Consider the following 22,222-nt stretch of genomic DNA (forward strand, 5'->3'; position numbering starts at 1 on the left):
ACATCTAGCGTTGTAGCGTTGACATCGTTGCTAGCGGTGGAGCAGAAACTAGCGATGGTGGGGTGCTGGCGTGCCTTTACGTAGTCTCTGTGTTTTTTGCTTTATACGTGTTATTCCACCGCATTTACTCCTTACCACTGGGTAACCTCTGGTATGCATCGATGGTACAACACCTTGTGTGCAATACGACTCGGTTGAAGGACGCTTTTCTTCGGCTGTAGTTTCGCTTACCTGATTCCCGAGTCCGATATTTACATGAATTAACGTTACGCTTTTTCCGGATTTCCTCAATTTTTAAAGCTTTGCCTTGAACAACTGGCCTGGTGCTAACAAGCGACTAGAATCCTACTGGGTTTTGAAAAATAAAACCACTACTATTGCCAAACCCAACACCTAAAGAGCCGATCCGTTTAACGCTGTCACCTCTGACCTACGTTGACCACATTTAGCCCAAACGTCCAACTAGCCTCTCCTTCTTCTTCTTTGTTTCCAGTCAATGTAAATGTCAGTACGCGAGCTACTTGCTACTGCCATCATCGGGTCAAATCTGAAAGGAGTCTTCATACATTATTATGCGGCAGAGCTGGTGGACGTTCAGCAACAGATAACCCGTCCACCTGGGACGCTGCTTACCTCCTTCCTGGTCAACCAATGGGGGTGGGACTATTATATCAGGTGCATGGTTCCAATCGATCTGCGTTGTAGCCATCTGCTTCAATAAATGCCCAGGGAAGTCATCAACCTTTACAATCTAATGTATAGTTGGGTACTGCTGGCTGTCTGTAAAATATTGAAGGTATTTTAATATTTTTATGTAACATTTGTGGCTTTCATTGTTTTTAATATCCGAACAAAATGCGTTATCAGATCAGAAGTTACTGATGCATTCACTTGATGAGAAGGAGTCCACACCACATTCTTTGATTGGTGGATGATTGAATCTGACATCTGGATGAATGCATTATAAATATCTTCTAAATACAATCACACAACTGGAATCTATTCTATGGGATTTCCCTAAATTCAAACCGCTAATACCTTTTGCGGATAGGAACCCAGAAGTCTTCAATTCTCATGGGTCCAACCCAATGGTAGTGAATCCATAGGTTTATAGGTTACAATCCCTGAATGTTAGTCTAGCAATGTCTCAAATATGCTGATTCTTAGTACACCACCTTTAACTGATCACTGTGTGATACATTAATATCCCCCAAAATAAAAACGATTATTGGAAATTTCATGCAGACCTTCTACAATATGGAAATATATAAATATATCTGACATTTGATAAATAAATTGTAAAAAAATGATATGTCTGTATGCAATTATAGTGTAGATGGCTACTTCTAGTTTAAGTTAAGTGAGTTTTTGATAGAATCCAGTAAATCCAAGCATCGTAGCCACCAAAGCAATATGCGATCCAATAGTACAGGACATTAATAGATACTGTGATAGAAACGCTTACCTCATTGCCCATACTGATAAAAGCACCGTCATTAACCTCCAGAAACTACATCATAAGCTCACGGGGCTTATGTACGGTCTGGAGATAAAGATAATTAATTCATTAATATTAGTGATGCAGAAGATGATGAAACAATTTAAAGAAACATTTTCCTTCACCACTTATGGCTTGATTTCAAGATATTATTTCAGATATTTCCATGGTTTGGCCGTATATCCTCAAATAACTTAGCCTTTAAAGAATCTGGACGCTAGAGACAGAATGGCAGAAGTTAGATGAAGCAATTAGAGAATAGCAGTAGGGAAAGAACCAGACAAGATGGCCTTAATCCAATTTTTACAAATTTTTTTGGTTTAACCTGCCAGAATTTGTATTTGAGGCTATGAGGCCATTTTTGATAATAAGACACTACACCTACACTGAAACAGGGACTATCGACGTAACTCCCATCCCAACAAGCAAGACAAACAGATATATCAATACCTTTGCCCATCCCCTTATTTAACCTCACTATAACTGTATTTGCATTGTCTGGCTTATTTTCATAATGAGTCTCGTCTTACATCTTGGGCTCATCTGTCCCTGGTCTGTGTTTTATATTTAGTCTATCAACAATGTTTGTTTTCCTGTTATAATATGCATATATCAAGAATAGACAGTACCACTGAATTTATATTAAAATTAGGTTTCTCTTGAAATTGAATCAATTTACAGTACTCACAGCATCAGTAACAATCTCTTTTAATACAACGTAGAATTATGATAAATCTCCTAAAGTCACAAATACAAAGCGCCAATGTTGTCAGTTTTTCCCCGCGCCAACACTGTGCTCCAGAGAACGAGGACAGAGAACAGTGGCTCCCAGATACCAGATGGTGACAGTCAGCTAACGGTGTTTTGTCTTGTTGTAATGCAAACAGTTTTAATACTGATAGGATCGGGGCGTTGTCAGACACGCAATTCTTCCTCACTTAGCCCTGTAAGACTACCAAAAGCACAAAATCAAAGAAACCAAGGGTTAAGATTAGATTCAATATTCAAATTATTTATTAGTCTTCCATTCCTTAATGCGTACAAAAATAGCCTAAATAATAAGAATGGGACTGAAGTGGTGTGGATTGTAGTAGGCTATTGCATGAGTTAATGATGGCGAGTGGTGATTAGTAAACACTGGTGCAAGGCATCTATAGCCTAATACTCTACTAGCCATACGGTTTAAGGACTATGTGTAGCCTATAAGCCAGTGGAGACTTTGAGATGATGGTATCCTACTGAACTATACATCCAAACTAGTATAAATGTATTTGGACGTGGGAAAAAAATTTTGTTGCTGTTGTAGGCGCTAGCAGTGGCTAGCAGTGGTCACCTGCAGTAAGCCCTATCACTTATTGCCCCGCTACATGTTCATGAGTGTGTTAGTGCCTAGAGTGCTTAGAATACAACAATGCAGTACTAGGTTCATGGTGTTTGAGTTGTGAGACTAGGCCTAACAATGTGGATAATACCCTCGAGATGTCCGCGAACTACTGATTTGATTGGGATTGTGATATCCCTAGAAAAGGTAACTAGACGTGACCATAGAGTCAAAATTCAGACATTATAAAGGACTTATTCACAATTTGCCTATTGTTCCGTAGTTGTAACGCGTCCAGTCTTTTCCAGCTTCTGCGGCTCCGCTCATATTTTCCCACCCCCTCCTAACGACTCAATTCGAAAGGGGGCGTGGTAAAGAGTATAAGGGGGTTGCTTAATCACATGTAGACCACACATAATTCATGTAATCAAAAACAGATGAGTTTGTCTGTAAGCGTGATTTCCGGTTGCCCCGCGGGGGGGCTAGGACACAAAAGGGAAGTCAATTTTTGGTCCTATCAATGTTGTCACGCCTGGACCCACTTGTCAATCGTGTGAATTTCGGACATATGGACAAATGTACAAATTCACAACTTCATTGTTCTCAATACAGGCATCAAAATGGCCACACGCTCACATCAGTGGACAAAAATTTTGCTTGAATATAACTTTCAGGATCTTAAGGTCTTTAGATGATCACACAGGCCTACTTGTTGCCACGTGGGGGCTAATGACTTTGAATAAAGGGTGTTCTTTAGACCAACCTACAGGGCGGGCTGTAAGATCACATAAAACTCAGTTATAAAAAAGTCTGTTTGCCTGCCAATCGGAAGGTTGGGGTTCGAAAGTCCCATGCCCCTTCAGTCATTGTCGAAGTGTGCCTGGTGCAAGACACTGGAACCCCAGTTGCCCCGGTGCTGCGCATCAAGTGTGAATGTGTATCATGTTTATCGATTATGCAGGTGGCAACCATTGGCGGCATCCCGCGTCCACAGTGTGTGAAGTGGTGAATGTTTCCTGTAGCTGTAAAAAGCGCTTTGAGCCGTTTTTTAAGACTGGAAAATCGCTATATAATACAGCACATGTAACATTTAGATTAGGGATAGCGAGTACAGCATTAATCGTAATCTGTATCTGTATCGTGTTTACTCCACATGAATTATCTTTATCTCCGCTCCGTGAACTCGTGACTGGGCGGGGCCTAAAACCGAATTGGTTCAGATTTAACCCGGAAGATGGGTCAGCTTCTCTCTTGAAATGTTCGGAGGCTTTAACTCATATGTATCATATGATTTGATCAAAAATTGGTTATATTTATTCTGATTTTGAAAACTATTTAACATGACATCATTTTTTTGGGGGAAAAAGCTTACCTAACAATGTTGTTGTATGGTAACAAACAAACTATACAATGTTTTTTTGCAACATGATACAACACAATGCGGTTTGTGCAATTAAGAAGTAAATGTAATGACAAGAGGTTTCATACCAATATAACTTTTTTTTTTTAACTTTATTTTTTTATGATCATGTGATATTTTGTGTTGTTTGGTTCTTTTTTATTTTTTTAGTTCGTTTATTTCCACACAGAATATGTGTGTTGTGTGTGTGTGTGTGTGTGTGTGGGTGTGTGAGAAGATAGATACACAGAAGAAAGGGGGCGGGGGCATCTGACAGTAAAACAATCCCGATGGCAAGACGGCAACGGAGTTGCATTTTAAACCAAGCAGCTTCTGAAACCCACGTTCAGACCAGAACGTACTGGTTACTTGATGTAGGAACTACAAACGCCCACTTCCAGAAATCTATGTTACTAGTAAGGACTACAAACCCCACGTTCACACAGAAATCTACTTGTTACGTAATGTAAGGACGACAAACCCCCACTTTCACCAGAAATCTACTGGTTACTATGTAAGGACGACAAACCCCCGTTCCCAGAAATCTACATGGTTACTATGTAAGATGACTACAAACCCCCGTTCACACCGACTCTACTGGTTACTCTGTAAGGACTACAAACCCACGTTCACAGACATCTACTGGTTACTATGTAATGACTACAACCGAGTTAAAAACAAACCTGAAGCTGAGAAACCCTAACCCTGTGTTGTGTGATTGATTCCGAACGGGTGTTTTGTATGAGGGGGGGGGGCGCTGTGATTATCCACAGCACCACTGCGCGGCCAGTTGAGGAGTTGTATTCAATCCGAGCACGTATAGTACTCTATTACTCGTATAGACTTGTACTCGTCAAAAGTGCTTTTATCCATACCGTATAACTTGTTTCAAGATCCGGATACTCGATCAAGCCCCTGTTGTAAGTCTTCTGGTAGCCTGTTCAGAGAAATCTCCAAAATAATTCCCATCCAACGAGACGGAGAGCGTAGTATAGTTAGGAGATCCCACAAGAGCACAGGCTAATTCATCTAACTAACACTGCTAGTACCTAAACCTAACCACTGATATAAATTAAATTGTCTGCCAGCTTCTCCGACTTACAGTGATTTTTCCGACCTATGAGCAAAAACGTCTGCTACTGCTACGGCGACTGAGCCATACCGTGAGTCCAAAGGTAAGGGGCCCTTTTGATAACATTTGTCGTTTTCTTTAGAAATAAACAACGGACAAATAGAGTCTGGAACCTCAGATGTAAATTTATTTCCACTTTCAAGTGTGCCAAAATAAATGGCACTCATTGGGATGCTAACTGCCCTGCCGGTGTATAGGCTTGTAGCATAAAATGGCGCATGGGAGCTACGCTTATCGAGGAGAGGCTTGTGAATTTATTTTTATGTAATCTTTCTTTTAATTTGGATTAGCTGCAAGTATCATTTTACTGTGTTTTAATCTTATTTACTGCACTTTATATTTTTAATTTATATTTGTTATTTGTGTTTTTAAAATGTTGTTTTTTGTACTTCCGCCTTGTACATGTGGCCTATCAGTTTAAGAGGGTTTGTCCATGTGGACCAAAGAGGGAATTTGTTTTTTTTTTATAAAAGGGGCAAACCACGGAACATACAAGACACAGAACCTTGTTGGGTGCAAGTACGGAGTGGCACTAGAGAACTTGGTTGGGCGCAGAACAGAGTGGCAGACTGAATTTTGTTGGCGCAAAGCTGTAAGAGATGACTTGGGCGCAACAACAGAATGGAGGCAGACAGGCGAGCACGGACGTTCCCCTGCTCTGGAGGAGACCTGAACGTAACCGAGAAAAAAAAAAAAAAAACCAACACCGTCCGCACGGCTACAGTTGTTAGTGGGTCAACCTCTCCTTCTGTGTAATGTCCCCTCTTTTCAGACCTAATATGATTCCCATACTACTTCCCCATACTTGAAACTTCAACTTCGTCACACTTAAAAAGAAAATAAAAATATATGACTAATAAGTAGCCTTGTAATACAAAGCGTGGTGGTGTACAAGAACGTTGACTAGCCCCAAGTTCTCATCTACAGTCTTTGCAGAAGAGAAGAGCCAGACAAATATGAAGCTGGTCGCCAGCGGAGATCCCTGTACTGATGCGTTTTAACCGAGCACGTCTCGAGACACAGGGTCCTTTGTGTTCGCTTGTTCTTTTGCCTTTTGGATCTTTCGGCGTCCTCCTCAGTGAAGTTTCAGGGGCAGACTCTGGTGGACTGGTCTCATAGCCTCTTTCAGTCAGGGTTTCACTGTTGTCAGAATTTGCTGGTACCAAGACGCTTCTTGTATCGTGGTCAAGAACACAGGCAAGCACCACCTCTTTAAATCCTTCAACGTTAGCAAAAACCTGTTTTTGAAATCTATCCAGCATTGTTTTTTATACCCCTGTGTTTATTGGGCTTCTGCTGCCTCAAGTAACTGGGGTAACACTGCTGTGGGCATGGTAAGTGCAGGATGTGGATGAGTCCTGCTCTACTGAATGCCTAAGTGTCCCCTCCAGCCCCACTCAGTGGTCCAAAGTGGTTTCTGCCGGTTTGCACAATGGACCATTATCATTCTTTTTCTCTGCTGACATAAATTACTACATGTCCTGGTCGCTTGCATAGGCAGGTGATGGCTTTTTTTTTGTTGATAATCCGCACCAAACTGGGCAGTGTAGAGTACCACCTCATCTGTACTGCTTGTATTATAGAAGGCGAAGGACACCTAGCTCCATTCTGAATTGCAGCAGGTGTTCCTGTGTTTTAACAGATGGTTGAAGTCCTGTATGACATTTTTCTTGCCTTGGCAGAATGTCCACCACCATTTGTTGGGAACTAATGGCATCATTTATAACCAGGTGCAGTATGTACACTTGCAGCTCAGTCCTGGCATCAGAAAAAGGTCGCATCCTTCACTGGTTGGCCCCACTGTCCCTGAGGCACAAGCATGACAACTCGCGCTCCTCATCAATTCCCATTCCTGAAGCAGGGCAGACATGTCCTCCTCCGACGTACTGGCATGTGTGGTACTGTTAACCAGGTTTAAAACATTCAAGACAAGTTGTCCTTTTTCCAAGCTTATCAGCAATGCTGCAGTCAAGCTTATGAGTACTTCATTTGAATCTAACCAACAGTCAGTGTAAAAGAAATGCTGTGTCCCTGCAGTTTTGAACTAAACAGCAGTTTCTTTATTTTGCTTAATGACTCCTGTATAACATCCTCGTCCATCTTCTTTGGTGGTTAGTGGGGGTTTTTTTTTTTTTTGTTTTGGGGAGTACCGAAAAAAATTCTTTTTTAATGGGTATCTGGATTCTTCTTGCCCATAACCCTTTTTTTTTCTAGCCTTGTTTTAGTGTCAATTGATTGAGGGGGAACTTGAGTCTGTGCTTCTTTTTGGGTCACCTTTCTCGCAACGTCTTTTGTTTGATTTAAGTGTCGTTCACTAGTTACAATGTCAACCTTGCTTCTTATCCTTTACCGGCACTCCTTAGTTATGTTTCATCAAACTACAACAAACATGTTAATCTTGCTGCCTACCTTCTAAAAATGCACACTTGTGATGCACTAATCCATCTATGTGACTCGGTAATGCTGCATTAACGACAGTAACACGTACAACCTTTTTTTTTAGATTTCACACATTTGTAAAAGAAAAGCTACCTTTTATCACCAGCTGAATACGTGATACTGTTTTCCTCTGACGTCTAATTTGTTCACTCCTCGCATGGCCAAAGTATTAACGTTTTAACCACAATGGAGGGACTGTGACTAAGATATGCTTAAATACGTACTTTATTAGTTGATTTTTGGCAGATAAGTTTGTTGTGTTTCAAAGCTCCATTAATGTCAGCGGGATTCCATGCTACTGGCCTTAGCGTAGCTTTGTGGTTAGCTAAAGTGTATGATAAGATATACCCTCACCGAAAGTATTATACGGAACACCTGTTCAATTTCTCATTAATGCAATTATCTACTCAACCAATCAATGCGTTGCTTCAAATGCATTAGGGGTGTGATCCTTGTCAATAACAATCTCCTGAACTCCAAACTGATGTCAGCATAGGAAAGAAATGATTTCAGGGCATTTTGAGCGTAGGCGTGCGTTGTTGGTGCCAAAAAACACACTACATGCTGGTCTTAGTATTTCAAGCATCGCTCCGTTACTGGGATTTTCACGCACAAGCCATTTCTAGGGTTTAACCAAGAATGGTTTGAAAAGGTAAAAACCTCCAGTAGGGCTCAGTCCTGTGGGCGAAAAATGCCTTGTTTATGCAGAGGTCAGAGGAGATGGGCCGATCTGATTCAGCTGATAGAAGAGCAACTTGACGAAACAACCCTCTCGTTTACAACCGCGGTATGCATCAAACATTTTGAACGCCAAACAACGCACAATCCTTGAGGTGGATGGCTACAACAGCAGAAGACCCCCCCCCCGGGTACACAGTCATCCCCACTACAAATAGGAAAAAGAGGCTAGCAATTTGCAAGACTCACCAAAATTGACGGTTGAACTGGAAAATTTGCCCTGGTCTGATGAGGTCTTGATTTCTGTTGAGACATCAATGGTAGAGTCATGATTTGGCATACAACGAATGAAACATGTACCATCCGGCCTTTTTCCACTGTGCAGGCTGTGTGGTGTTGTAAATTGTGGGGTGATGTTTCTTGGCACACTTTAAAGGTCCCTTAGTGCCGATTGGTCATCGTTTAAAAATGCCAACGGCCTACCTGAGCATTGTTCTGACCAGGTCCTTCCCTTTATGGCTCCTATACCCATCTTCTTATGGCTACTTCCAGCAGGATAATGCACCATGTCCAAAGGCTCGAATCATTTCAAATTGGCCATTTCTTAAACATGACACTGAGTTCACTGTACTAAAATGGCCCCACCCATTCACCAGATCTCAACCAATAAAGCATCTTTGGATGTGGTGTGAACGGGAGCTTTGTGGCCTCCACAAATCTCCATCAACTGCAAGATCTATCACTATCAATATGGGCCAACCCTTTCTAAAGAATGCTTTCAGGCACCTTGTGAATCCTCCACTTAGAATAAGGACAGTTCGTGGAAGGTTAAGGGGGTCAACACCGTAATGAGTAATGTTGTTCCTATAATCCTATAGGTGAGTGTAAAATTATAATGGATAAACATAAAACAGACTTTTCAAAATAGACGGGGCAAGGGGAACGATGATACTCTCCTATATACCTATTAAAAAAAATCGTCATTCACGTTTGTCAAGAGTTATTTTAAAAACCGACAGTCAGTCAACTATACTATAATGACGTTTCCAAGCTCAATTAGGAACTACGGTTACAGTCTTCCACTGTAGCAATTGGCAAAGTGTGTTTCCCTAGTATCAATATTTTGGCTGATTATTTAAAAAAAATTAAACAGCACCATCCTAATAGGTGATTGTGCCCCCAAGTTTGACTAAGATGCTAGCAGCCATGTAGGAGCAGCTTGTCAAGTTTTGTGGAAAATTGGTTATTTTTCCCAAGGCCAACGCAACTTTCCTTTTATACACAGAGTTGCTTATGTATTACTTAAAAACTTGTACAGTGTATTTTTTTGCAACTATCAAAATTTTATTGTAACTTTTTGTCACTAGGGTCCAGAGAGTATCAAGAAGAGATTTCAAGCAGATTGAAATCCGGCCTAGGAGACAATTCAAAAGAAGGTAATACATATAAATGCATAATTAAAAATGTCCACCTCCAAATGGTCGGGCAGAGTACTGAAGTAAACGGGAAATTGTGCCACTAATGATTAAGAGCATATGTGTGTTAAATCTGGTTAAGTCAGACCAACTATGTCCAGTTAGGCTTTCCATGGCATTAGTGTAGGTGCTATGTACCGTGCTTATATGGTATGGCCCAATGCTGTAGCAGGCTTGCAAAGCTCCCAGTTGTTTATGTGTATGCCACGATTTGTACTTTACTGAGGCTGTCAAAATTGGCGCTATAAGGAACCATAACTACTCCCCAAGCCTAACTGTGAAATTCAGATGAAAGAGTTTACTATTTGCACCTGGCTGCAAAAGTTTGAGTTTTTGGCATCATAAAGTTTTTTTGCATGAAAACCTGTATCCTAAAGGTTCATAACATCACATGAAACCAGACTTGTTCCAAAATTTTATAATTTTAGTAATTTTTCTTCAAAATAGCAACAATGACTATTCGAAAATAATACCTATGCTCCCTCAAATTTGACATATCTCTACTATATTAACTTTGTTGTCCAATTTAAGTTAGGGGAGTGCTATGTAGCCCGAGCCTAATCACTTATTTTCACCAGTTGTGACATGTGTGTCACATTTATGTGAGTTTTTTGGCGATTCAATATTTCCTCCCCCTCCCCCTCAAAAATCGATGGACTTGAAAACAATAAAATAACAAGAATAAAATAATATAATAATAAGCTACCTAAAACCGTTTGTCTCCTTCATACATTCGATGCTCCAGGCCCTAATAATAAGCCTTATAAAACCAATAGGTTTCCTTCGGCAGTTTCAGTGCAAGCATCATTGGCCTTGGACTTTTGTGCGTTGGTCCCCTATAAGAATTCCTTCATTTCTCAAGTGCCTTCGCCGCTGTTGCGCTCGTGTGCCTTGATAACGTAGATAAATTGAAGGCCGTGAGTGAAATTAAGTCAAACCCCTAGTGGCTTTGAATAATGAATCCTAACCTAAGGCAGAGAAGAAAAAAAATATAGCAACTTACAATAAAAAAACAACAAACTGACTCAGTAAAGGTGACCTGGCACCCTTATTTCATTACTGTGTGGTAAATCTGACGTTCAAGCATAGGCTCTTTACATTTTGTGGTAACAATGCCTGGTTTACCTTGTTTCAAAGCCACTGTCTAGCCTGGTATGGAAATGCCTGCAGGATTGGCGCAGCTGATTTGTGCCAGTCTTTATTAGGTGTCATGAGCTACAGCTGCTGACTTCTGATTTGGCTAACAGCTTAGCAATGGGCCTCGGGGTACGCACATCCTTACCCAGCGCAACTTCCTGGCTCATGATACTAGTAATGACTCGTCACCATGATCCCACTACCAGCTTTTTGTAATATGGCCTATTTCTCTCTTATTTCTTCATTGTCTAAGCTGAACAGAGTAGTGTGCAGATTCACATTTATTCACCTTCCTTACATAACACAACCATATGGCCAGACATATTCAAAAAAATGCAGTAACATGGTTTAGTGGCAGGCACCTAAAAAACACTTAGGTTGGCTACAACAACAAGCTTAAAGGTGGTTGTGATATGACACACTGCCTTGGTGTGAAGATCTGGTTTGTTCCCCACTGTGAACATCAACCATGTCCATTTCCCAACACTTAGTTTGGCTCTCCAGAACCTAGTTGCTCCGAAGGCGTGCAACCTCTGTATCTAGGTAATTGTAAGTCACTTTGGTAAAGCTTCAGTCTAAATGACATGTTCATGTATTGTAAATAATAAATAACTATAATGTAATAAAATGAGGATATGTGGACTTATTTTGCAGCTTCTCAGAGGTGCAGGAATCAAGTCTTCAATGATCAATCCATTTAATAGTACATGTTTCTTAGAAGTTAGCATTACTAAGAATAAATGCTCAATAAGAATCAGGAATTACAAGATTAAACCAGACGTGAATTTGCGGAAATTTTACCAAATTTTAATACAAAATATAATAAATATTGTTAAAAGGGATTTCCTTCAAAACTGAAATTATTATTTTTTTTATCAAGAACTGCTATTGTAAGAAACCTATCAAGATTCTTTATACTTTATTGTTATTTAAAACCGTCTCTGGACATTTGGGGTTCAATGTTGCAGATTAGATTTACTTGCGCATGTGTTTAACCGTAATGGAGCTTTTTTTTCGAATAAACAAGGAAGTGTTAGCAAACCAGACAGCACCCCGCAGGCCATTGTGTATGGACACAGTCAAAAGTACAGCTAACGTTCTTAGCTGTTGGTCTGTTAAACTGAGGCACCCTCTGTTCACCAACCGTTCTAGCATAATGCCTGAATACTGACACCAAGGTAAATACCCGTAACGTACCGTATTATTGTGACACGTTAAGGTAACATGTTTTTAAATCATTCATTGAGATCCCCTCGTTGTGGCAAGTACGAAATAGCTTCGAAATGTCAAACAAACGTAGCTACGTTGGAAGTCACTTCTCTAACTCTTTATACATACTACCAAGTCTTTAGCTTGCCGTTGATTATAACATATTAGCACATACGATGTTGTAGTTGTAATGTAGTTTTAACTGCCTTAAATCTGTGTAAGTGCTAACGTTAATAATGCACTGCTATCCTTTTCACAGCTGCTTGTGGATTAACGTACCAGCACAGTTGGTATTTTGTGTTGTTTGTCAGTGTCAGCTTCTCCTCAGGCTAGCTGACAGTGGGAACGATGGTACACTGGGTTTAACTGGAAGTGGCTGTTTGATGGTTTCACGGAAGGCCATAGTCCTTTTTTTGTGAAAGTAGTAAATATTAAGTGGACTTTGTGCTGTGTCACGTCAGCTCTTTGTACCAGATATACTTGTTTGTGATACAGCCATATTAGGACTGCTCGTTTGAGGAAAAAAATCCTAATCACGATTATTTTGGTCAATATTGAAATTACGATTATTTAACACGATTCATTTTCTCTGGAAACGAATCAACAGTGAAAACCGAAATATCTACCGTCCGATATTTAATAATTACAAAATTAATGACCACAATTTGACACAAATATACATTAAGCTAGTTGAAATCCTATCTTCTCTGGCAACAATGCTAATATAATTAGCATATTACATGCTAATATTGCTTTATATAATATAAACCAGTATTGCCGGGATGGAATGTCTCTATTTTGTTTTGGCCTGTGTGTTATGGAGGACAGAACATGACTAATAAATACATGCTAAATAAATGTTTACAGAAATCAATAATACAGGAAAAATGCAAGAATAATAAATGATGTATAAATAAAAGGTGAATCATGCATTAAATATTTTCACATTTTTGTCGCAATGTTGTATGACCTCCTGTCTCGCACTATCTGCCATGTCAGAATGCTGCGTGTTTATTGACGTTTGTTATGTTCACAAAGTTCAGTAGCCTTTCTATTAAAATTGATTGTCTCCTTGTCACCATTCAATGTTGGATAGGTTCAGCCTTTCATCAGGACATCAGCCTTTTTACTATTATACCGCTTGCCGTTGTTTCATTTTTACCTGAAAATATTGCCAAACTGCGCTCCTACCTCCCCTCCTCTCTGCCACTCTCTGATCCGTCTCTGTGCTTCTTACGGCTGTCACGATTCTCCAAATCCTGATTCAATTACATTTTTGATTCTGAGGGCACGGTCCGATTCTCGATTTTACATTAATTTTTTTGAAACACAGATTGCTATGCTATTTATTCGAATAATATTTGAAAATGTTATGCTCAAACCAGCCTGTTATTAATATGTACTACACTACTAGGCTTATGCATTGTCAATGTCACTATAGGACCTTTGAACGGGACATCACGCTCTACTCGCACAAATATGAACGCCATAATGGACGGCGAAGAGTATTCTTTAAACGGACAGCAAGCCAAAGCGTACGTGTTCATTCTGTTCTCACAATACACAATCTGCAGAGTATCCTCACCAAACACAAGCATGTGTATGTATTGCCTTTTCTGACTGATAAATAATAATATTCCCTTATCATTTAACTTAACACACATACAAAAATATTGGTTCAATTGACATGGACACGAAACTAGCTTCAACAGGTAAAAAATGAGTTAAATGTGGTCTGCGGATCTCCTACCCTGGCCAAGCTGCCGAGGCAGCTGCGGCTAGCTTTGTGGACAACTTGCTAGCTGCGGCCCGTCGCGTCGTATATCCACAAGTCAAATCTTAGTAGGCTACACAGCGAATTGAATCACAGATAAGAACATGGCTAGATTTTACATTATGTGTGGCTACTACTGATCAATACACTGTGATTTACTGCATGGATTAACGTATGATAGATAATTAATGACTGAACTTCCCAGAGCCTGGATGTGTCCCGGGAATCATTAGAAAGTTGTATAGGCACCCTGTGAACACGATTGTGGCTAGCACATCCGATCATGTCCTCTAAAAACCTAGTCTACGTGTTATATAAATCTTTACTGAAGTAATAATATTGTTATAACCAAATACACCCTAGATTCAACTGAAAACGGAAGGATAGAAAGGTAAGTGTTGGTGTCCAATCCTGCTCTCCATCCTCCGCTTTCTCCCAACTTCTCCAAAATACCGCTCTTTGTGAGCACCTACCAGATTTCCCAGAGTGAGTTCTGCCGTCCGGCATGGCGTTCGTCATAGGTGTTTGCAAAGGGTCTATAAGCATGTGGTTGTTGTTGTTGTTACACTTTCGTGACACTAGAGGGACTTCCAACATTACAGCGCACTGGATTTTTCGACCCGCCGCTCTCGTTTACATAATATCTCCACGACAAGCACACACCCACAAACTCAACAGAGAACCTGTAATGAAACGTGTAACAAGGGTAGTGAAGTGCCATTAATTATAGCGAACGGTTCTGTGTATTTTTAAAAAATGTAACTACTCTTGCAACTGCTTCACCACATTGCCGTGACTCACTGTGACTTACACAAACTGCAGATTCGGGTGTATTTTGCTCGGATCTGTCTCCAGCTCTGCGTGTGTGGTCGGAGCCCCACTCTCTGCACTGCTGCAGAGAGTAACAGAAAGCTTGCACATAATTGTGCACTCAAGTACCAAAATTTGGCACTGTTTGATTTTTGTGAATTAATCCTTGGTAGTACTGATGTAATTTGGTTGGTACCCAAAAACGTATTGAGTTAAGAACCCAGCTTCATGATAGATGGGTTTGGATCATTGTACCAGACATGCATAGCCAATAGCATTTCCCATTACATGGTACCCCTGCTCGACTCTCTTATTTATTTTGCTGCCCTCCATTTTCTTTTGAAATAACTTGCCTACTGCCATGTGGCAACGCCACAGCCAACAATCAAAACCAACACACCTTTCAACTTGTGTGTGTGGCGTGTTTGTCATGGCATGTCCTGTGGCGTTGCTATGACAACCAGCCAAGCTCCCGCCCCCCCCCGCATGAGGTGGTACTCAATCTGCATGGAAAAAGTAGGATGGGGCAAGCCGATTAGAGCTTGGTTCTAGCAGTGGGTAAGCACCAAACAGTATCTGTCCTCATTGAAAGGTTGTGTTGCCATGCCCAAGTTTTCAAAACTTGTTTTTGAGACCATTTACTTGTTAGGGAAATGTGACTGCAGAAATAAATCAAGTGATAAGTATTTTCCATAGACTTTATACAAACTGACTTCTTTTTGCAACCATGAGGAGAGGCGCTTCGATAGATGAATGCAAGTTTAAAGGAGAATTCTGGCCCATTTTTACGTTAATCTTCATCACTATAATATGTGTGTACTTTGATTGAAAAAAAACAACCCGAGTCGGTGGCATGCAACAAGGAATACAGCTTCCACTGAAGTTAAAACGGCAGTTGTCAGTGCAAGTTTTAAGAGTGCCTCTACAGACACAAACTGCAACTGGAGCAAACCGGTGGTGGATATTTTGAATCACTTGGAGTCGGCTCTGGTTTTTGCATTGCCCACGGGGGCTGAGAGGAGGAGGGCTGCGCAGGCTGCGCTGGCTTGCGGTCCGCCTCTTCTTGCAGTCAAACACTGCAACTTTCCGCTCTTAAATTGATCCGTGCACTACAGGTGCTTCATCAAAATTAGTCGTGTTCCACCTAGCACAATGTCTTTTTTTTGCATATATTGCATTTCGCACTGTTGGCATCAACTCTTAATAAAGTGACGCCACCTTTTGCTCTAGGTGGCATTTTTAAGCGGTAAACCACGATGCTCGCACCAGTTCCACAACAGAAAACGTGAACCACCGTCTGTCGGCGTAACCACGTAATGTATCTTTCCTGGGTGACGCATCACGTTTAACTTTACAGCCATCACCGAACTTGGCACCGAAGACGAGGCATAATTTGATACTGTGTAAAACCGAACATTTCGTCGGTACCATAAAAAAACCGAAGTTCGGTACCCCACGCCTAACTGACCTGCAGCAGTTAACTAAGTCCAGCTCCTTGCACCATTGCCCCAGTGGACTTAGTTTACTGCTTGCAGGTCCTTTCATTTTGTATCTGTTAAGAGGCCTCTATCATCTATTTGATCGTAAACACAGTCATTCATTTGTTCATTACAGTTTACTTCATATTGCAACTGCATGTGTTTTATTCATGTTGTGAACTTGTTCTGTATATAGTTTGTTTGTTACCATGACAACACTATGATCTAAGATCATGCTGATGCTGTCTGGAAATAGTTTTTCTAATCAGCTATAAATACCACTTTCTGATCAACCCATATCAATTGTGCATGCTTAAAATAACATACGTAAAAGCCCCGCCCATTTCAAGACAACCCGACCCACTTCCGGTTAATCTGTCCACTTCCGGGTTATGCCCCGCCCAGTGCCGAGTACAGAACAGATAATGCTGTACTCGCTCATCCTAGTAGACTCCTAGTATTAGTCCACATACTACCCACGTTCCCTCTTGCTTTTGTTGTTTCCTGCGTATCTACTAACCAGCTCTCGGATTGCCGGTGAAAGCAGCCTGTAGTGTTCTCTGTCCTGCGGTTGTCTTCGTCATGCTGCTGGCTCTACAAATCCCTACTCATGACTGTACATTACCCGGGGTTAGCTTCTGTTTTCGGGGAAGGCGTTCTCCTTTTACCTTGTTAAGTAAGCGGTTAGCCTCCTTGTTCCATTTCTCAAATGTAGCTATTTCAATTCGTGGAGTGTTCCACCTTCCACTGAGAGGTACTTTCTTTTATCTGACACAGTCTAATCAAATAGACTTTCTGCTGCTTTCTTCTGACTACCATGATGCCAGGCAAGGGCACGGACTGTTGTTGTGTTCAATTTACATGGATGGTCAGAATTTCTGGGTTCCCATTTCTAATGTAGCTACTTTCAAATTCGGGTGTTTTCCCTGTAATAAACGTCCACATGTTTTACCACTTCCACGAGAGGTACTTTCTTTTATCACAGTCATATCAAATACGACTCGCTGCTATCTGTTTTCCGACTTTTGGGACTACCATGATGCCAGGCAGGGGCACGAACGTTGTTTGTTGTGTTCAATTTTACATGGAATGTCAGAATTTCTGGGTTCCTAGTCGTGAACCTATACACGTCATGGGAAATGTCATGGTCAAAGTATTGTACGTTATTTTGCTCTATGAAGTCATTGACAAAAACAAAATCTAAGGACATTTACTCTAATTTTACAAACAAACAGATTTGTTTTGGCACCTATACATCACCACAGCCTGTAAACATAGAGTCTTCTGAAGACAACATCGCAGCGCTCGGAAGCACTGTAAAACCTATTTCAAATGGTCTTTTTTTAAACCAGGGAAGAAGTATTAGCGTTTGTATGCATTTGGCTCGAAAAATTAAATGAAAACCAAGTCATTAAAAAAAAAAAAAAACGGTGAATTGAGATATGTGATTTTATAACGGTTCATTGTTCAGGCTAACAGGTCGATCTTCACCAAATTTGGTAGGGATCCTCAGCGCAGCAGGCTAACAAGCAACACAAGTTTCATGTTGTTGGTATTTACTGTAGCAGATTTCCCATTTTAAATGCATGGAGGTATTGGCCAAAAAACGATTCTGTGCCCTCTAACGGCATCTTCCCTAATTTAGAAAAGAGCATCCTAGTGGGATGTTTGACGCATGATCTGAGCCTTTGTTTGTGTTTGATTGCTCTTGTAGCTAAGCTAGCAGTCGTTTCACAAAACTTTTAGACGATCTATGATTGTTTATTGCTAAGGTTAGCTCAACACTATTCAACTTTCATGAAAGCCTTTGTTGTGTTTGATTGCTAACTTGTAGCCAGCATGAACAGACTTGGTTAAGTAGGTCCATTTTTGATGACATTACAGAAGTCGCTCCGTTAGCATCTTATATGCTATTTGTTGTAAATTACGCATACCACACTCACAGCTTCACCTGTCATCTGCACTCTCCTCCATTGGTATCACCACAGGTAGCTAGAACTAAACTAAACAATTTTGGACTTGAAACGCTACTTTTGTCACGTAAGGGCCCCGTTCATGTGCACAGACATTTCAATTGCATTTTGTGTCTGTTAAGAGGCACAAGCACTCTAAACTTGCCCCGACAACTGCGTTTTAAGCTCAGTTGGAAGCCTCCTACCCAAAGCTCAACTACTCCTGTGCCTGCACCATTTGGTTAAGATTATTTTTCAATCAAAATCTACACGCATTTGATAGCGATCAAGTTTATCATATAAATTGGCCAGAATTCTCCAAGGGCATGTTGGCTTTTGATTACTTTTCAGACCCAGAAGCTTCATCCATTTCTTAACACCGCCTCATCCCTATTGCCGCAATTCATTTACACTGAATGATTTGCAAAGACTGAATCCGACTCATGGGGGGTATTCACATTAGTGTTTTCCACTATATACAGTACGTTTCTTAGCGGCGGGTTGCGGGTCCGCGTTTTATGAAATGTCATGAAGTCGTAAATACACACTCAGAATGGCTGTTTGCTCACTGAACTCAGGCAAACTCTACTCTCTCTCCCTCCCTTCATAAGATGAGCACTGAACCGTGGACAGGACGCTCCATCACTCACAAAGTCATGCACAAAATTAAAACGGTCTAACAGAGTAACAGCGGCGGAACCTTGTTGGATAATTTACCGGTGAAAACCACGCTGGTCCTGTGAAATATGCACACTATGGTAGCTTGTAAATAGCATTATGGACATTGAATTTGATGAATTTACTGTCTATCAGACCCCAGATGCGACAAGAACTAACGTTAGCGAATGCTGCGATTCCTCTCTGTCTTTGACTCACTGCTCTGGAGACATATTCCTCACGCTGTATACATTTAAAACTTTTGCTAGATTAATGGGATGCATATTGCTCCCAAACCAACATGACAACAAAACGTAATGTTCCTCAGCATTTTGTTTTGTTTGCTTATCTGTATTTAAAAAAGATGTGATGTACACTCAAAAAAATGACTCATTGGTTGAACTCAATAATTGTGGGCAGGATTTCCATCCAATAATATATGTAGCCCCAACTCAAATTAAGTACAGCCATACACAGAATGTTTATCAGTTAGCCTGATTATTAATATCAACTGGACACAACAGAAATAAATAAGTGAGCCTAAATTATTTTTTCAAATAATACAATAGTATGTCATTGATTTAGCCTAACAATTTTTATATATCAAATTCAGCTGCAATAAATAATTACATCAACAAAGGAAATTGATTTACATTTGTCCAACTCAATGTGCACAATTATTGGAAAATAAATATGTAAATACATTTTTCTTTTGACCCCCCATTAACATCACCTGAGACAAACCTGGTTGACATTTTTTTTATTGAAATACATTAAGATTTGAACATCTTTTACTTAAGCCCCTCTACTCAAATGTTTTTTCTTCTCATTCCTCTTGTGGATGTTGGCGCTTCACTGTGCTGTAATGTAAAATAGAATGAGCTTTATTGATCCTCAAAGGTGACGTTCACATATTACCACAACTCACGAAACATAGCTGCGATATGTGAACTTCCCCAGTGGGGATCACTGAAGTCCCCATCTATTCTACATCTACACAGTGAATCTCAAAGTGCAGTTTAAGACTAAAGGCTGTTTTCACACATCTGCTAAAAGTGGGATTTTCTCCAAGCTTGTGATATCCCAACTAATTTGGCTTCAAGTCTGATCAAATATACAATTAATATTAATTGATGTAAACTTGAAGCTGTAAAGTGCACATACACTGAACAGGTGTGGCGTACTTGCATGTAACATATGCACGCAATAACATCCGAATGTTACCTGCCCCACTGGACATCTTGCGTCCAGCAGGACACTTTCATAAAATGTGCTAATTCTAGATTCAGGAAATTCTATGAGGTAGGAGTAAATTCCCCTTCTAAGATTTACATGTGAAAGTATACTTTTTTCTGCTGTTAAAACAAACAACAATTATGCAGATTTGTATGCGTCTTAATACATTCCTGGAGGGCATCTTTAACAAAAGTATCAAGCTATTAACTTTTGTTACTAGATAAATACAGGTATATGAACTTGAATTAACAGTATACTGGTACAAAAGAATAGTGGCCACTACCCCAAATCTCAACAGCAAGACACTATAGGCTACAACATTTTTCAATGTGCCCCTTAGTGAATTTTGACACCTCCTGCTATGGCTGGATAGAACCACTGCAAACCTCTATATTTGGATAATATAAGAAAAAATTCACAAAACATTTTGCGTATTATAACCCAAGGAAGTCATTTTCATATATTCACGTAAATGTCACTTGCAAGATACTTTTTTTTTTTTTTAAATAAAGATTTCTGGCCCCTTACTCAAACTCAATTTCAACCACGTCTCGAGTCATGAAATAAAATATGTGAGATGAATGCCACCGGGAGGTAGTAAAGAAATTATGATGGAGAGGATGAAAGTGGCAAACCTGGGTGTAAACACTTGTCCTTGTCCAAGTAGTCTCAGTCTTAAACCCTCCATCAAGGTAGATTGTCACAACATGCAAACACTTGATTTTCAGCTGTTGTATCTTTGCATTCACCTTGTCCAATCCAAATGCATTATGATCTTCTGGAAAACTCAAAAAGGTGTATTTGAAGGTTGTCTGAAAATTCAGATCAGGGGCAAAATGAGCCCAAAAAGCATGACAAAGCCCACGATGACATTGCCCAATTGTTCAGACTTTTGATGCCTCCAACGTCCTCAGGCTCCTGATCCCCATCTCTTCGGATCACGTAAATCCCCATGACTGTGTTTGCTGGTCCCTTTCTCTGCATCCTCAGTCGCCATGGCCCAACACCTCAAACACGAAAGCACCACAAGTGTTAATAAAGACGGACAAGAACGAAGGGACAACTTCACCACATTGGGGGGTGATTGCAATAATTAGCCAATTATCATAAGCTTTGTCATTATAAATAAAGTGTGCCATGGGAAAAGTAAGAGGGAGTAACTGTTCACACTACATAACTTTTTGTGATGAATTTACCAATTTCTTTGAGAGAAGGTTCTGGGTCTTCATTAGGTGGATGACGACAGCCCTAAGGATACACTCCCTCCTGGTGTTGTTGGTTACACGGAGCAGGGATAAAAAATGAGACACAATTTAGCCAAATGTCGTTTTTAATGAAGTAGCAGGTTTTCTAAAGATCTAACCCCTAAATGCCCCCAACAACAAGCAATTTTGTACCTGTCTTGCATGTTTTACATAGCCATTGGTGAGTGGTTGAACCAATGCAAAAAAAATAGTATTTGGATAAAAGCACTATAACAAGTAGGCCATTAAAAATGTGTTTAATAACAGTGTCCCGCGGGTCCTTAAAAAGTCTTAAATCACGTTTCCTAAAATTAAGGCCTTAAAAAGCATTAAATTGTCTTAAATTCAGATTGGGTAGGTCTTAATATGTTTGTGTCATGTCACGGCAAAATGCAGGCAATCTGTTGTCGAATATTTTTTCCCGGTAGGCTTGCGCTGCGTTGTCGCGGGTAACATAACGCCCATTGTACATGTTCTATCCCCTGACCACTGGCCATCCTAACCTTAACCACTTAAACCAATCAAGCTCTTTCGTGGGCGGGTGTTGGCGGGGCCGAGTCAGTGAGATTTGTAATTTTGCGGGATTCGTAATTTAGGCAGCATGTAGGTGATACAGCAATTGTTGATAGCCGTCTAGAAACACGGGGAAATGCAAGTTCAGTGACATGGCTTGAAAACAACAAGTATCCTTGGTTAAGGTCGGTGCCTGAAAATGCTTATGAAGCGAACTGCGTTATGGTGTCGGAAGATTTTCCAAACTTGGGTCAATGGGGATCAGAGCGT

General features: G+C 40.4%; 1 protein-coding gene and 1 long non-coding RNA gene across 2 annotated transcripts in view; one reads left to right on the forward strand and one right to left on the reverse strand.

The window, feature by feature from the left end:
• Nucleotides 1–22,222, reverse strand: part of scp2b (sterol carrier protein 2b) — a 67,510-nt gene that overhangs the window by 35,137 nt on the left and 10,151 nt on the right. The gene's annotated exons all lie outside the window — the stretch shown is intronic.
• Nucleotides 6,068–15,682, forward strand: LOC116695312 (uncharacterized). Its single transcript, XR_004333422.1, has 3 exons — nt 6,068–6,080; nt 12,474–12,480; nt 15,622–15,682. It is a non-coding gene; the product is annotated as an uncharacterized LOC116695312 (long non-coding RNA).

This window comes from Etheostoma spectabile, chromosome 9, assembly GCF_008692095.1.
Source record: "Etheostoma spectabile isolate EspeVRDwgs_2016 chromosome 9, UIUC_Espe_1.0, whole genome shotgun sequence".
NCBI lineage: Eukaryota > Metazoa > Chordata > Actinopteri > Perciformes > Percidae > Etheostoma > Etheostoma spectabile.